This window comes from Rhineura floridana, chromosome 7 (assembly GCF_030035675.1).
Source record: "Rhineura floridana isolate rRhiFlo1 chromosome 7, rRhiFlo1.hap2, whole genome shotgun sequence".
Lineage (NCBI taxonomy): Eukaryota > Metazoa > Chordata > Lepidosauria > Squamata > Rhineuridae > Rhineura > Rhineura floridana.
Genome location: NC_084486.1, coordinates 81,638,572 through 81,655,711, shown reverse-complemented (window position 1 = coordinate 81,655,711; position 17,140 = coordinate 81,638,572). Strand labels below are relative to the sequence as shown.

At 39.9% G+C, this 17,140-nt stretch overlaps 1 protein-coding gene and 1 long non-coding RNA gene across 2 annotated transcripts in view; one reads left to right on the top strand and one right to left on the bottom strand.

The window, feature by feature from the left end:
- The window catches only part of SORCS3 (sortilin related VPS10 domain containing receptor 3), an 800,669-nt gene that overhangs the window by 180,734 nt on the left and 602,795 nt on the right, over positions 1–17,140 (top strand). The gene's annotated exons all lie outside the window — the stretch shown is intronic.
- LOC133388433 (uncharacterized) lies at positions 7,195–9,438 on the bottom strand. Its single transcript, XR_009763806.1, has 3 exons — positions 8,967–9,438; positions 8,610–8,655; positions 7,195–8,225 (listed from the first exon to the last, which is right to left on the bottom strand). It is a non-coding gene; the product is annotated as an uncharacterized LOC133388433 (long non-coding RNA).

The window sequence follows — 17,140 nt, the reverse complement described above, 5'->3', positions numbered from 1 at the left end:
CGGATCACAGAAGGGAGCACTACCCACCCACCCTAAGGAGGGGCCCTTCAGGGGCCCTTGGCCAAGGCCCGACCTAGCCCCCCTCTGGTAGTGGCCCTGACAGTTGCAGATCACAGAAGGTAGGTAGATAGGTGGAGCTTGAGAGTGGGTGCCCGGGGCAGGCTGGTGCCCAAGGGCCCTGGCATGCCTGGTCCTGGCCCTGCTAACTGTCAACTACAGTACTCAGTGGTGACATCTAACCTTTTTTGCTTGATTGTCCAACTGATCAATGTCACATGCAAGATAGTAGTGTATGATGATTTCTGACATCACAACATTCACTCTTAAAAATTTAAATTGTGGCATATGATGTCACCACCTTTCTGATGCTTTTTTTTTCTGGATATGCAAAACTACAGAATTTTCACCTGTGCCTTCATTGTTTGCCAGCTTATGCCTCTGAGAACCCCAACCCAGCCATAACAAACCATCCCATCTACTTGTAGAGTTAGCAGTATGAAGAAGGGGAATGGGGACATCTGTAGCATGAGGAGCTAGCAGGGACAGCATTGGGTATTGGTTTATCTGGGGTCTAAAGTTTCCCATTCTTCTATTTGCCATGGTCCTCATTCTTTGGGGGAATGAACAGAAGGGACAGAAAGTAACACTGATATATGGTGTGACTTTCCCTGATTCATCGAACAGTGTGACTAACAAAAGTGGAATCCAGTGGGTGTTGCTCTGCTGATGGAAGGCATCAATCAGTGGAAAGGTGGTGGTTGTGGAGAAAGCAATTTCAGGCAATTCCTCCTTCCTCCTGCAGCCACCCATACCCCAATCTGCTCCAGAGGATTCCCCTAACTTTCTGGAGCAGATTTCAGGGCTGTCTGTGGAGGATTTGCTGAAAAATCACCTCCCTTCTAATTCCACTGATAGATACTTTGCATCAGATCAGCCCCCTTTGGATGGCACCTGTTGGATTCCACTCATAGGGTTTGGCTAAAATTACCATCTTTGCAAAATTCTGCAACTCTTCAAGTAGTCCCTTATCCAGCAATGCACACCTTATAGTTCCTGGTTGACTTTCATATCAATATTCTCAGTCTGGAAAAAAATGTAGAGCCATTGCAAAATAAGTGGTACTTAAAGGCCAATTGCTTTGACGGTATTATTAACTTTAATATTCAATTAACTAGTCACTTCATTTTAAATAATTTAAATGGTTTCCATCAGGAATGCAGCCTGTCCTGGCTCAGATATTTCAGTCTTTTTTGGCAATAGATTATATGGATAGGGTCTTACTTCAGTGTGTGTGAGGTCACCTTGATGGCTTCTGTCTTCTGGCGGCCAGTAAATCCAGGTCTATGAAAGACTGATAGTTAAGCCTAAAGCTATTCCATTGACTCTGACAGGTTATTTTGACTTCTGGAAGCAGTGCTGAGCTGCTCACTATTCTGGGTATGAAAGGAGAAGATAGAAAGCAAGAGAGATGTATTGAGAAATGGAAAGAATCCACAGCACACTGTTGCAAGCAGGGAAATAAGACAAGGTGAATGAGCTCTAGACTTTGTGAGCCCAACAAAATCCTTCTTTATTCAGGGCAGATTTCAAACTACTGACCCAAGACATCAGATGTCAACTGTCTTGCAGTCTCTGAAATGTTACTCTGGTGGATGAGATGGCTATCCTTTGTTTAGGAATTAAAGGAAGGTTATGGGGGTGGAGTGTTCCAGACACCCCATCCCCAACGCACAATTTCTGCTTTAGGAGGAAAGGGAAGAAGAAGAGGAAAACAGTGATATGCTAAAATGAAGATTGACATTCTTGTTAGCCTGGAGTTTCACTTTCACTGCCAGTTGTTGAGAGTGTTTAGATGATCAATTAATCTGCAATAACGCTCCGTTAGTACAGTTCAACTTGGCTTCTGTGTTGCGAAACCAAGGCTTTTGTTAAAAACCGAAGTGAGTTAAAAGCAAAGCAAATATTTTTCTGTACAATAAAATGCTTTTCTTCACCCTGATTTCATTTCAGGACAATCAAGTTTTGGAACAGCAACAAACCTTTAGAACTTGAAGAGTAATAATGGTGCTGTTAGCTGACTACAGCCACTCAGAAGCCCATAGGGAAGACCAAAAAGTTCAGTGTCCTGGGAAGCAGGGTTTCCCCAACTAAATAGTGCTTTAGCCAAATTCTTGCTAATTACTTGTGAGTTTTTGCATTGTCAAAATTTGGCAGGAGAAGAACTGGCACTCTGCGTTTTTCAGAAGCTTTTTTCTCTGTGCATGTGACTTTTGTGACAGTCATTTGAGTTTTTATATACAATACTTGGAAACATTACTCTGGGAAAGAAATTCAAATAACATATTTTTCTTGCAACAGAGGAACTGCTTCCAGAGGAACTGCTAACATTTCAAGTGATAATTACATGGCAGTTTTGTGAATCAACTGAAACTCCATTGAAATGATTTGAGTTCTTTAGTAATAACGCAGGCATGAAAAGCTAGTCCATGGAAAAAGTGACAGAATTACATTTTTCTTCTAGGGTAACATATGAGTAGGTCGGCACTGATCTGATAATTCACATTTCAAAACAGGAACATCTTTGTGGAAAAGGCAGTTTTCATATGGGACCAATAGTGGATTTAAAGGTGAGCTGAAAGTCCAGATTTGTTCCTAGGATTATCATGAACATAAATGCTGCATAGCAGCCTAGAAGAGGTTTTCAAGGTCATTAATACATTGACAGATTGTTTTATGTAATGGGCAGATCCATTGTTTTAAGGGACAAGAGAAAATGGCATGATTTAAGCAGTGTTATATCATCCAATTCTGTGAATGACGGTGTTTTTTAAATTTTTTTACTGCTAGTGTTAAACTTAAATCTAGCCTGCTTACATTGAATTATTTTCCATCTCATTGCTAGCTTTAATCAGAAAAAAACACAAATCTGGAATATGATGTAATTTCAGAATTCAGATTTTGATGTTGTAAATTCATGTCAACATTAGATGAGCCAGATGATGTTTTGATTGGATGATGGAGGCTGCATGGTTCTTGTAAACTCTAGATTAGATTGGAAGAAATGCGAGCTCACAGATTTCATTTATTAATCTTGATTAATATTTATTTTATTTTGAAGGTCATATCTGACCTCAACAGTATTACTTGACTTCAAACATTTCATTTCAAGCATACCATCTTGGAATTGCTTCACCATATTCACAGGTGGATTTTTAATGCTGAATTCAATACTTTTTTTATATTTCCTTTGGGAAAGTAGAGAGCAGATGTTCTTTATCTTCTTTATGGCAGCCTTAATTTAAATACATGCAAACTGTGTTAAGGTGTTCATATGTTCTGCCCCTTTATAATAATAATAATAATAAATAATAAATTTAATTTCTGTGTCGCCTATCTGGCCGATGGCCACTCTAGGCGACGTACAAGGCAGTTAAAACACAATATAATAATACATACATTTGTCTGTGTAAGCCGATCATTAAACTTTTTGTTACTCTGAGGCAAATGTGTCCCAATCCCAAACCTGGCTTGTATGATTTACAATGGGAACTGATCTAACACAGATGAAAGGTATGTGACTCAGTCTACAAATACCAAAGATACAATGGAGCTATCATGGCTAAAGATAATGAAATAGCAAGTCTCATTAGTATGATTAGTCTAAACCAAGGGTTCCCAAATTGTGGTCGGTGGACCACCAGTGGTCTGTGAGCTTCATTCAGGTAGTCGATGGAGTGTCTGAAAAATACTATTAAAAATAATAATAATCATATAGCATCTAGCTCAGTGCATTACAATTGTTACAGCAGGCAGAAAAATCATGAAGTTATCTGCCAAGACCCTCAGCAATTTTCAAGTGGTCCATGGGGGAAAAGATTTGGGAACCAGTGGCCTAAGCAGTAGATATTTTGTAGAGTTATCTGCCAAGACCTTCAGCAATTTTCAAGTGGTCCATGGGGGGAAAGATTTGGGAACCAGTAGATATTTTGTAGAGTTGCTTCATTTTTTACAGATTGTGAAAAGTAAGAAGAGTCCTGTTGGATCAATCCAAAGAATTATTCAGTCCAGTGTCCTGTATACTATAGTACCATCCAGATATCTCCAGGAACTTATGAGCAGAACATGAGTACAGTAGCCTTCTTCCATGATTGTTTCTTAATTACTTTCATTCACTGATGATGGAGGTATGATCGCTACCCAGCAAGGCCAGTCACTGCCAGTATTTTGCTGGCCTAGGTGAATTAAAATGTTGCCATTCCATAGCATTGAGCAGCATAACAATAGCACATGAAATGATCAAAGGTTGTATGATTTTCTCATTTTAATTATCTGTGTTTGCCTCTCTTCTTTACTGGCCTACCTTTACAACTTTTCCTCTTGCCCTGAACAGCTGCTGGGTAGATTAGAAGGCTTTCAATCATGTCCCTGGAAAGGGGACCATGTCCCTGAAAAGTGGTATGGAGGGCTATTTACTGGTGAGGGGTACTGGTTATGGGGAGAAACTGTTATGAGCTGGACCTGAACTTTCTGAGCTTAGCTTGTAATGGGTCTTTGCTTTCCAATACCTCCTCCAAATTTTGCCACTATCACTCTTTTTTAAAATGTATGTAAATTCCCTAATTATAACATATTACTTGAATTCTACATCAACCATATGATATTTTGTTCTAGTAAGTGGTATGTACAGTTTGTTAAATAAAATTAATTAAATAAATAATATCATACTGAGAATGTCCATAGGTATCATTTTATCCATTTGGGGTGGGCTTTTTTTTGAGGGAGGACCTCCAGTGCAAAATAAAAGGCTGCTAATTTTGCTGGAAAAACAGGATTATGTGCATTCTTCCATCCCATAGCCATTTATTCATGACCACAATATCCCACACTTTCCTGAGCCACTAATTCATTTTTGGAAGATTACTATTTCTTCAGGTTTTTGCTACCATTATCTGAGCTGTTATCAACAAATGTGATACCAAACCCCTTTCTTTACCATCACTAACTTTAATGGTCAATCAAATAATAGGGGGTTGGCAACCAATGCAGGAAAATCATATTCATGTGATGGTATAAAAATTTTAAACAAGTCTGATCATTATGGGCGATATAGGAAGCTTCCTTTTCCTGAGCCAGACCATTGGTCTATCTAGCTCAGAATTGTCTACTCTAACTCTCAGTGGCTTTCCTGGGTTTCAGGCAGGAATATCTCCCAGCCCTACCTGCAGATGCTGGGGGTTGAACTTGGGACCTTCTGCATGCAAGGCAGATGCTCTGCCACTGAGCTATAGCCCTTCCCACTTTTTAATTAATCTGCAATTATTCTCTCATTCGCTCTGCTGAATTGTATGTAAACAATATTTTAAAACTGATACAATGAGATCAGTAAATAGCTGCTTGCACTGACCCGTAACAAACACACCAAAGAGCCACAGAGAAGTGAAGAATTTATCTGGGAGGACGGGAGGGAGGAGAGTTTAAAAAAAAATCAGCCACCCTACAGCAGTTTCACATTTCCTTTTCTAACCTACAGATTAATTTCCATGTCAGGACAAAGTCTCTACCTTTATAATGGCAGAAAGAGATGTCTCTCTTGCCCTGGGTACTTGCATCAGGAAGCTGACACATGCAGCAGATTTATCTCTGGTCAGAAAAGGGATAATAACAAGTGATCCTTACAAAATATAAGATGGGCTATGGAGAGGAAATAAGAGGAACCAATGGAAGAAACCACATAGGGTAGAGCACATATATTGCATGCCAAAAGTCTGAGGTTCAATCCATGGCATCTCCAGTTTCAAATACATCAGTGAGCAGGTGATGTTAAGGCCTCAGCCCATTCCCCGAGAGCTATTGCCAGTCAAAGTAGATAACACTGGGCTAGGCAGACAAGTAGGGTCTAAAGCAGCTTCCTACATCCCAAGACAGTGTTGTCTTAAACCATTGACAACATTTTTATAACTAAGAAGTCTTCTGCGTAGCATTCTGTTACTCATAGAACACTGTTTCCTAATAAGGAATAGGTTTAGGCGGAGTAAGTTTCATATTGTACAGAGAAGGTGATTTTATTTATTCTCTCAGTTTAAACTACTGTTTATACTCTTGACACACAGACCGTGTCATATTTCTGTTTGTTTCTTCCTTGACAGCCCAAGGCGGCCAGCACTTCTCAAATCCTCTCATTGTCTAAACCCAGGAGATTTTCTGGGGGACTGTGATCCTGAAATGATTCTAGTTTTCATTATGATTTATCCTTTCATCTCTGCCGTGAAGAATAGAAGCTCATAAAAGAGAGAGGATTCTGATGAATTGTTTTTGTTATTATTATTAGAATGAGACCAGGGCTATGGAAACAGCAAAATAGTGTCCAGAGCATCTTAAATAATATCTTCACCTAACACAAGATGCTATTTTGCTAATAGCTGAACCACTTGGATGAGGAGCTGAGGCTTCTTTCATTAATGCCATGCCACTTGGACATCTCAGAACTGAAAAAGCTATGGAGGAGGTCAACATAAATGATTGCGATATATATTTAGTGAATTTGTGGTCTCTTTTTCTCCTGCAGGGGAATGTGGATCTATTTCTGAATGAAGTTTCAAATATTAAGGGTTTTCAATAGAGTTGGGTCTGATTTAGGTATTATGTTTTCCATGCACAGAGCTTTATGAATCCAGCATTTTGTTTAAAAGTGCTGTGCTGAATTCTGCTCTCAAATTTCTAGATTATCTTCACCCAAGGAAAAAGAGGCTGCCCCCCTCCCCTCCTAAGGATGCTTAAGAAATTATATTTTTTGTTTTAGCAAAGTTGGTACTTGTTTTACTTCTGAGGTACCTGAAAGGTGTATGTGAGTGACCTCTTCCATTGTACAATCCTGCAGCCTTTCCCAGCCATGTTTCCTCAAAAACCCCATGACATCCTTGGCTGAACTCTCCTGTAAGCATGGGTACCTGGGCAGGCTGCAGAGTGCAGACTACTGAAGAGATTATGGCAGAATGAAAGAGAGGATGCTCACAAACACCCCTCAGCTACCTCAGTGGTAAGGTAAGCAGAACAAAAACTCCACATCCCACTAATGAGAATTTCACCCAAATATCTACTTTTAAAAAAATAAATCTTTATTACTTTTACACCATTATTAAACATAATCAGACATCATATATAAATCATGCAACATTAACAAACTTAAAAACTCAAGACTAATTTAAAAGAAACTCATATTGGTTGGTGTTATAACACATTTATGGAATTCAACTTTTAAAGTCAGGATATTTTCAATTACAATTTTCAGTATCTTACTTGTGCTTATTTTTCCGTTCTGCTTTTTGGTTATGGGATAAACCAGAAAAGAGAGGGGAAAAGACCCAATTAAAGAAAACATATCCATCTATGTGCTCGCAAAAGAACTTGATCATGTTCTTTCTGGTCTGTGTATTGTACAAAATCATACCAAGTCAAAATAAGTGTATAGTTTATCTAAAAATGCTTCATTCCAGACCAGTTTATACCAATATTCTATGTTAGCTTTGGATAGGTCCTTCCAAAAGCATGCCACTGTGAAACATGTCATGACTAATAAATATGTAAGCAATGCTTTATTTTGCAGATCTGAATCCTTTTCTATGAACAAATAGCATTAACTTGTTGATTCGTTTTCTTGTTTATTTCCTGGAATACATTGGTACAAAATATTTGTACACTGGAACATTTCCACCATGGATGTAAATATGTACCCATCACATTACAGCCCCTCCAACAACTTGGTGACAAACTTGAGTTAATTAATGATAATTTTTGTGGGGTTAAGTGCCACTGGTAAATTATTTTTAGGAAAAATTCCTTATTTCTAAATGAAATGGATCGATATGGAGGTTTTACCCACTGCATCCTCCAGTCCCCTGGATCTATTTCTATCGGAAATTCATGATTCCAACATGTTCTCAAACTTTCTGTCGAATTGTAGGATGCATTTAACATTATTTTATGTATTGCTGAGGTTAACCTTTTTGAGTCACCATCTGTGGCCATCACTAACAGAGCAATCCAAATGCCGGGAAGCTGGCAGAGGGGTGGTGGTGGTGGAAGAGTTGGCAGAAAGCTCCATGGATCCTCTTCCCTCTCAGGAGTTGCTGGCTCTGCTGAACACCAGCTCTGTCAGGAGTCACACATTTGAGCTGGCTGGCAAGTACTGGCTCCAACAAACAGGCCTCCCAGAGAGTAAGTGCTCCCTATAGGTCATAATGAGAAATAAATAAAATTATCTTACTGTGCCAGCCTTTTGGCTGGCAGAGTTTGCAAGGAGATCAGGACCCAGGGGAGGGCTCTGAACATGAGGAGGATCTCACATACGTTCTCCCTGTAGCTCCTTTCCCACCACACCCCCAGAATGGCCTGGTTTGGGGGCTTCTGCCTGCCCTCTGCCCACCGGGCTGGCCATCCCGGGTGGACTCCTGGCAGTGTTGGCAGGCTCCTGATGGTGCCAGAGTTCAGCTGCAGTGGAGGGCTGCTGCCAGCAGAGCCCAGCACAGCTGGGAGCCTGCCAGTGCAATCTGGGCTCCATGGCATCCAAATCACCCCAGCCCAGTGGAAAGTTGAGTTGGATTGTGTCCTACCTCCTCAAAGCAAGTCAATCTTCTTGTTGCATTTTCTTTTACTCCCCTAGTAATTAAAAAAATATTAATTGTCTCCTTAGTAGCCATGGAAGGTCAGTCTTTCCCAACCTATTCCTTATCTCTCCCTCCAAAATAAGATTACCATTTAGATAAAAATATTTATGCAATAGGATTCCATGGCACACTACCCTCTAATATCATATGTTTGGAAAAACGGGTGGTGTGCCAGGGGAATTAATGGTGACATCGCCAGTGTAAATATATTCACCTTCATTTTCCAACTATTAAACATAATTTCAGTAAACCTATTTTGCAATTTCAGCCCTTTAAGCTTTTGCTTTACAAAATAATACTCACTTGATAGTTTGCAATTTCTTTTCTCAGAAATTGATGGCAAATGGTAAAAAAAAAAACTGAGAAAAATATCCAACACAGCACTAGCACAATACTCCAAGCTCTGCTAATGGGTTCCAGCTGCCATCAGATTAATACTTAGGGACACTCTCTGCAGGAAGATACATTTGTTGACTGTCTTAATTAATAGCCATCCATACCCTATTTCTGTAAATAAAATTTGCTCTTTTTCTATCCTAATTTGTTGAAGCAAGACTTCACTTTGCCTGTGCTGTTTCCTGTCCTTGAGACTCTATCCCATCGCGTCTTCAACTAGAAAACAAGCTGCTTCACTTTTATTTCACTTATTTAACATGGGGGGGGTTCTTCTTAGAGCAGCAGTGCTCTTGTATATCTGCCTCTTAGATTCTTCTGTTCCAGTCTTGTCATCTCTGTTTGAAAACGCTGCCCCCCCATCAAAAACCAGAAGCTTTCCCTGAGGTTTTGATCCTTAAAGTCATAGTGATTTACTGCTTTCCATAAAGAGAAGCAAAAATGTCCATAAACCAAGCAGGATTCAGATAGCTATCTTTCTATTACCATCCTTTCTCTTGTGATCAACCAAGTCAAAAATTCCTTCTGTGAATTTACAGCAAGCAAAGGTAGTATTAGCATGAATGCCCTATAATGAAGGACAGGCTCCAGTACTTTGGCTGCTACTGTTTGGTTTGGACTGACATTAGAAGGTTCTTTCTTTATTAGAATGTGAGAAGAGCTTTTCTTGATGAAACCAAAGGCCCATCTCATTCAACATTCTGTTCCCACAGTGTCCAAACAGATGCCTGTGGGAAACCCAGAAGCCACACATGAGCATAATTCCCACTCAGGTACCCCAGCAACCGGTGGTATTTAGAGGCATATTGTCTCTGATGCTAAAGGTGATATTTAGCCATCATGACCAGTAGCCATTATTCTCCATGAATTTGTCTTAATTCCCTTTTAAAGGTGTCTTTCATCCTTCTCTCCCTTTGAAATAAAATATATGATAGTGACTGCTGATACTTGGATACTGATACCCTCCATTTCAAGTTTGTCTGTATTTCATATCTTACCTATTATCAGCTCCTAACTTCTCTCTATACTATACTATTCATTCTGCTGTCTTTTCAACCAGCTGTCATCTTGACTACAACAGTGAAAGCAGTATGAGCTTGCTTTACAGAAGAAACAGGAAAACATAAAACATAAGCCATTCACATTTCCTGTTAACTACGCTTGTTGGAAGGTACAAAAACAGATACAAAACCAGCCATATTGAAATTCAGATGGTGTGCAGTGAATATTTGAAGGATGGGAGATGGGATTGTGGGTCCATCCCACTCACATTCAGCTGAATATATGCATGGAGCCTGTGCACATCCAATTGTGCATTCATACGGATTTGTCTGCCCACTTGGGATCTTTGGCAAAGCAGTGTTCCTAACTGTGTGGAGAAAGTCCTATGTATGTATAGTTGTACATAAACAGGCTCCATGTATATGATCACACAGCTCCTTCCTCAAATTCACTGTACAGAGTTGAACAGCTACACAAGAGGAATAAAGCTCCACATTCTCCTTGGAAAACCAAGGTTTGCCCAAATTAGGTTTTAGAACATAACAGTATCCTTATGCCACGTACCTGCTGATGTCTTTATCCAGGGCCTTTTGCAGCCATAGTCAGGAAATGCAAAGGTGAGAGAAGATGAAGTGTGGGTAAATCAAGGCCCACATGTATTTGAATAAAGCCAATTAAGTGATTGTATAACATGATCTGCAGAGAAAAGTGCGGGGCCGAACTCTTACACAATTGGGCGAGGACACCCTGCCATGGAGAAGGGGATGGTCCAAGCCCAATTCCCTTCTCTGGGCACCAGCCCCACAAGGTGGTTAGGGAGGCCTTCCTGCTCCACTCCCTCCCAGAACCTCCCAACTCTGAGACCCATAACACCCACTTGTAACACCCAAAGGTGAACCTAACCTTGCCAGCAGGCCTCAGCAACCCAGAAGACAAGTCTCAGATCTCACCTATCACCTTAAAAGTGCCTAACGGTGCTCACCACACCTTACCCTGTGAAATTCCAACACAAAACTGCCAAACGTGACCAAATTAACCGATTTACAATATTAAACTACCTGGCTAGGCAACAAATCCAAATTAAACAAATTAGCGGAATAAAGATGAGCCAATCAGCCAAATTAGAAGAACAATACAGAGTAGGCAAAAAACTTGCCAGCAAATGAAGGCCAATAAGCTAAAAATTACTACCTGGCCCCCAAGGCAACCAGTAAAACTTGTAGTGTCCTGAGGAAGGGTGGGCGGAGGATGATGATGATGATGATGATGATGATGATGATGATGATCATCATCATCATCATCATCATCATCATCATCATTTGTATGCCGCCCCATAGCCGAAATATACAAATATACAAATTTAAAAACACTTTTAAAAACAATATAAAAACACATGCTAAAATGCCTGGGAGAAGAGGAAAGTCTTGACCTGATGCCAAAAAGATAACAGTGCTGGCACAAGGCGCACCTCGTCAGGGACATCATTCCATAATTTGGGGGCCACCACTGAGAAAGCCCTCTCCCTTGTTGCCAGACTCCACACTTCCCTCAGAGTAGGCACCCAGAGGAGGGCCTTTGATGTTGAGCGTAATGTACGGGTGGGTTTGTGTCGGGAGAGGTGTTCCATCAGGTATTGCGGTCCCAAGCCATGTAAGGCTTTATAGGTTAAAACCAGCACTTTGAATCAAGCTCGGAAACATACAGGCAGCCAATGCAAGCAGGCCAGAATCGGTTTTATACATTCGAACCATCTGGTTCCTGTTACCTATGTGGCCGCTGCATTTTGCACAAGCTGCAGTTTCTGAACCATCTTCAAAGGCAGCCCCACGTAGAGTGCATTGCAGTAATCTAACTTGGAGGTTACCAGAGCATGGACCACTGAAGCTAGGTTATCCCTGTCCAGATAGGGATGTAGCTGGGCCACCAACCAAAGTTGGTAGAAGGCACTCTATGCCACTGAGGCTACCTGAGCCTCACGTGACAGAGATGGTTCTAGGAGAACCCCTAAGCTATGAACCTGCTCCTTCAGGGGGAGTGCAACCCCATCCAGGACAGGCTGGACATCCACCCTCTGGTCAGAAGAGCCACCCACTAGCAGCATCTCAGTCTTATCTGGATTGAGCCTCAGTTTATTAGCCCTCGTCCAGCCCATTGTCACAGCCAGGCACTATTCAGCACATTGACAGCCTCACCTGATTAAGATGAAAAGGAGAAACAGAGCTGCATGTCATCAGCATACTGATGGCAGCACACTCCAAAGCTCCGGATGACCGTATCCAATGGTTTCATGCAGATATTGAACAGCATGGGGGACAGAACTGACCCCTGCAGAACCCTAGGGTGCCAAGCAATGCTCCCCAAGCACCACCTTCTGGAGCCGACCCATCAAGTAGGAGTGGAACCACCGCCATGCAGTCCCTCCCACTCCTAACTCAGCCAGTTGTCCCAGAAGGATACCATGGTCGATGGTATTGAAAGCCACTGAGAGATCAAGGAGAATCAATAGAGTCACACTCCCCATCTCTCTCCTGACAGAGGTCATCATACAGGGCCACCAAGGCTGTTTCCATGCCAAAACCAGGCCTGAAACCCGACTGAAATGGATCCAGATAATCGGTCTCATCCAAGAGTTTCTAGTTCTCTCATAGCTGCCCTCCACAGTCTGAGCCTTCTTCTAATTTCTTGACTATTGTCTCCATTTTGGTTAATGACTGTGCCAAGGTATTGATAATTCTTGACAAGTTCAATGTCTTCATTGACAACTTTAAAGTTACATGAAACTTTTGTTCTACTGTCCTACAAATTTGTCAAAATAGAAATACAATTTGGATTGGTCTTTCACGGTCCAATCCACTTGCTGTGTAGATTGGAAGAATTTGGTAACACGTGCCTCTGAGCATATTGTGAGTGGTGGCAACACATGCCATCTCCAAAGATGGAGAATTATATTTTTATATTTTTGTTGGTGTTCTTACTTTGCTTCTTTTCTGTGTTACTACTGTTTCTACAGAGAATCTAACCTAGAAAACTATATTTCTCTCATTATTCATCTATGTCAAATTTATTTTTATTAATTTCAAAGCCTTTTTATTGGCCAATGTCAAATGATGGTGAAGCCTTTTGTGTTTCAAACTGGAGGTTATGCTCTATTTGTATTTTGGGCACATTAACAGTTGAATCTGAAACGGCATTTGATGTAAAATCAGATTGATTACAATATGTTTCTACTTCAGCAATGACTCTAGCTGTTGCAAAAAACCAACTTGATTTGCCAAAGATGTATGTTTTCAGCCTGCTATGCTTAAACTACTCTACTTAAGGAAAGGTGGGCATGGTCAGTTAAAAACATAGAGCACACCTAGAATTTTGCTAGAATATATTCACCTTCCATTGCTTTATCTTGTGCAGACTGACACACTCCTCATGTCTGTTGGAAACTACTCTGCCGAACAGTCATTTCCCTTATTTCCCAACTGTTTTTGGAGATTTTTTTAGTGTTGCAAAGTGTTGCTGTACTTCACATATTCACAGAAACAGAAGCAAAAGAGAATGATTTACTATAGGAAACTTCACTAAAATTGCAAAGTAAATCAAACATATTTAAAATGACCATCCCCACACAGCCATGAAGCACACTGGGTGACCTTGGGCCAGTCACTGCCTCTCAGCCTCATGAAAACCGTTTTCATAGGGTCGCCATAAGTCGGAATTGACTTGAAGGCAGTACATTTATGTTTTTACCTAGGGCGAGCATTCTACAACCAGAGGACTATTGTGAAAAAGGCACTCTCCCTTGTAGCCCTCCTCTGTACTTCAGAATGAGGGGTCACTCCGAGAAGGATGTTTATTATTTTAAGGCACCAGCAGGTACATATTGGAAGAGACATTCTGAGTACCAAGGTCCCAAGCCTTATGAGGTATTTTAAGTGAAAACCAGAACCTTGATTTGGTTCACAAATGAATTGGAAGCCAGTGAAGGTTAAGACCTGGCTATGCTCCCAGGCATTTTAAGCGTTTATGTTATAATTTTATATTTTTCTTTTTTCTTTTTTCTTTTGTTGCTGCTTGTGTTTATTGTTTGTTGTCTGATTTTATTGTTGATATTTTGTATTTTAACTTTTTTGTACACCGCCCAGAGAGCCACTCGCTATGGGCGGTCTATAAATGAAACAAATAGATAAAATAAATAAATAAAGAGAGGCCAGTTTCAACCCCTAGTACAGAAGGGGGAACCTACGGCTTTTCAAATGCTGTGAACTCCAAATCCCATCAACCCCAGCATGGCCAAAAGTCAAAGATAATGGGAGTTGTAGTCCAGCAACATCTGGAGAGCCAAAAGTTCCACACACCTGCCCTATTATATAGGTGAGCTTAATATTCGCTAATATAGATCCATTAATTCTTTTATTCTTTTTGTATCCCATAATCCTAATACCAGTTGGTGTGTGTATATATGTATGATATATATAATATTTGAATCAATTTTATGTATGTGCTGTTTTTGTTTTAAAATGTGTGTGTGTGTGTTAGTGATGGGTGAGAACTTAAATTCAGCTTGAATTTCAAGCAATCCTTAGAAATTCACACTTACTGAATTTTGCAATGCAATTCACCAACCAAACAATCTATTAGCTGGCTAGGGGGTAATGGGTTTTTACTGAATGTATTGAAACGCCTTCTGATACCTTGTTCATTGTAGACTTCTATGTATATTGTTGGTTTTAATGACATGAGTCAATGTTTTACCTACTACCAACCAAACAATGTTTACAAAAATGCATATGTTAGGGGAAAGCGTACATAAAAGTAAAATATATGAGGGAAAATAACATACAAAAATGCATTATATAATAGGAAATTGCTTGAAAAAATGTGTACAGTAGTCAAATTTGTCTACAAAGATGTGTTTATTAGGAGAAAATTGCTGGAGAATTTTCATGTGGATTTTTTTAAAAAAACAAATTGCTGCCGAAATGTGGAGAATTGAATTTAAGATTGGAAAAATGAGACGTGAGAGAACCAAAATTGACAGATCGTTCCATCCTTAATATAACACAATTACGTGTGTGTGTATCTATATCTATCTATCTATATACTGTGTGTGTATATAGATAGATAGATATACATAGAGTATGTGTGTGTGTGTGTATATATATATATATATATATATACACACACACACATATAATTGATTCCAATATATATGATTACTTTTAATAGTTTTATATATGCAATTGTTTTACTTGTTTTTATGTATGTAATTATTTTTATATGTTTTTATTATAAAATGCTTCATTTGTTATAAAATCGCTTCAGGATGCCCTATGGGAAGTGATAAATAAATAAATAGCATTGCAACAATTAATTCCATAGGATAATTATGAAGTGTGAAGATGTACTTCTGTTTATCTGTCCTAAATTGCAAGTGGATCATCATGTAGTCCAAAGTATGCAAAAGTACTAGTGAGAGGATACATCCTTAACTCATGTTCAACAGGGCCTCTTGAACTACAGATCACCAGTATTTGCAGTCCCAACTTCCCTTCCTCAGTCTGTGCAAAAACAAAACAAAACAAAACTTTTAAACATAAGTTCATGATCTTGCAAAACACAAATGCAGGCATATTTTGAGAGTAACATAAAGTGTGCCAGTAAAGTTTTTAAAAAATCCAGTTTGCTTGAATTGTGCAACATAATGCTCCTGCTGGGGAGGAAGGGTGGGATATAAATCAAATAATAAATAAATAAATAATGATGAACCTTTGCGTTTCTAGGCTCTCTGCATGTGTGTGTCTCCTATAATAAGCTATCAGTTTCCCTTAACCTTAAAAAGGTTAAGAGTAAGGCAGCTGGCTAGAAAAAAGATTACCCGTTGAATTGTGTGGTGGCAAAATTATAGTACAGGGACAAAAAGGCAGGAAACAGGGATGGAAGAAGAGAAGGAACACACAATTGCACTTGTAAATAGGTAATGAGAATGTCTTTGAAGAGGCAAGTTTTTCATTCCTGTCATAATTATGGATTGATATGATGCCATCTTTCAGCTTCATTATAGTCGTTGTAAAGAAAATTAGATTCCTTTTGTTGAGATTTTAATAACATGTATCAGATGCACAACAAGATCTGTTTCAAAAAGCTACCTATTCTCCCTTCTCCTTTTGCCATACTGTACAATCTGTAATTCCTGTGACAGCATAGTTAAGAGATGAGCTCTAGCGTAGTACAAAACAGAACAAATAATTAAGATACATCTGCCCTCTCCTAAATTAAGATCAGTAGGCATGTCAGTAGCCATGTCCATTGCCAGCAGGAAGACTAGGAAATGGAGATTGCAGTGCCTTCTGGCCTGGTCTGCTAAGCATAGTGTCACTGGGAAATCCATTTACCAGGCTCCCCGACAGCAGTAGAGTCTTCTGCATATGCCCCAAGGATCCAGGCATTACCACACCATAAAGATGATGAGGTCCATGCAGCTCTTAAGGCACACCCACCCACACACCAGCTGTCCCCTCTTGCTCACCCTGGATTGTCAAACTAATTTTTCAGAAAAGGAGTGGAGGTTAGTAGGCAGAGCAGGGGAAAAGTCTGCTGGGCTTGACTATTTCATTCCTTTTTAGGAAATGCTCAGATGTATTTTAATTCTAAAGAAAGCTCAGAAAAGCTGAGCTGATTGCCTAGCAATCCTTGCAGCAGTGATTACTCTCATCTAGCACCACCTGGCATCAATACACCTACTGTCATAATTTTGTTCCACTGATGACACCTGTCTGCACTGCAGATCCTATGACTGCATTATATTTTGACCCCTAGCAGTATATGAGTGATGCATGGCACTGTGAAGTTCACATTGGTGGGTTATGCTAAGCCCTGGTTTACATAGATTTTCCTTTGTGCAGACATATCCTCCATTACAATGTGAATTGTTTGCTTTCCCTTTTTTCTCTTTAACAGTTTGCATAAGTGAGGGCTTAGTCACTTAAATGCAACACTATTTGACTTGAGTTTATGCACTTCTTACTTCTAGGAATTTCTGCCCAAGTGTGCCTACTGACTAGAACCTCCTGTTTGTTGTGGCACCTTGT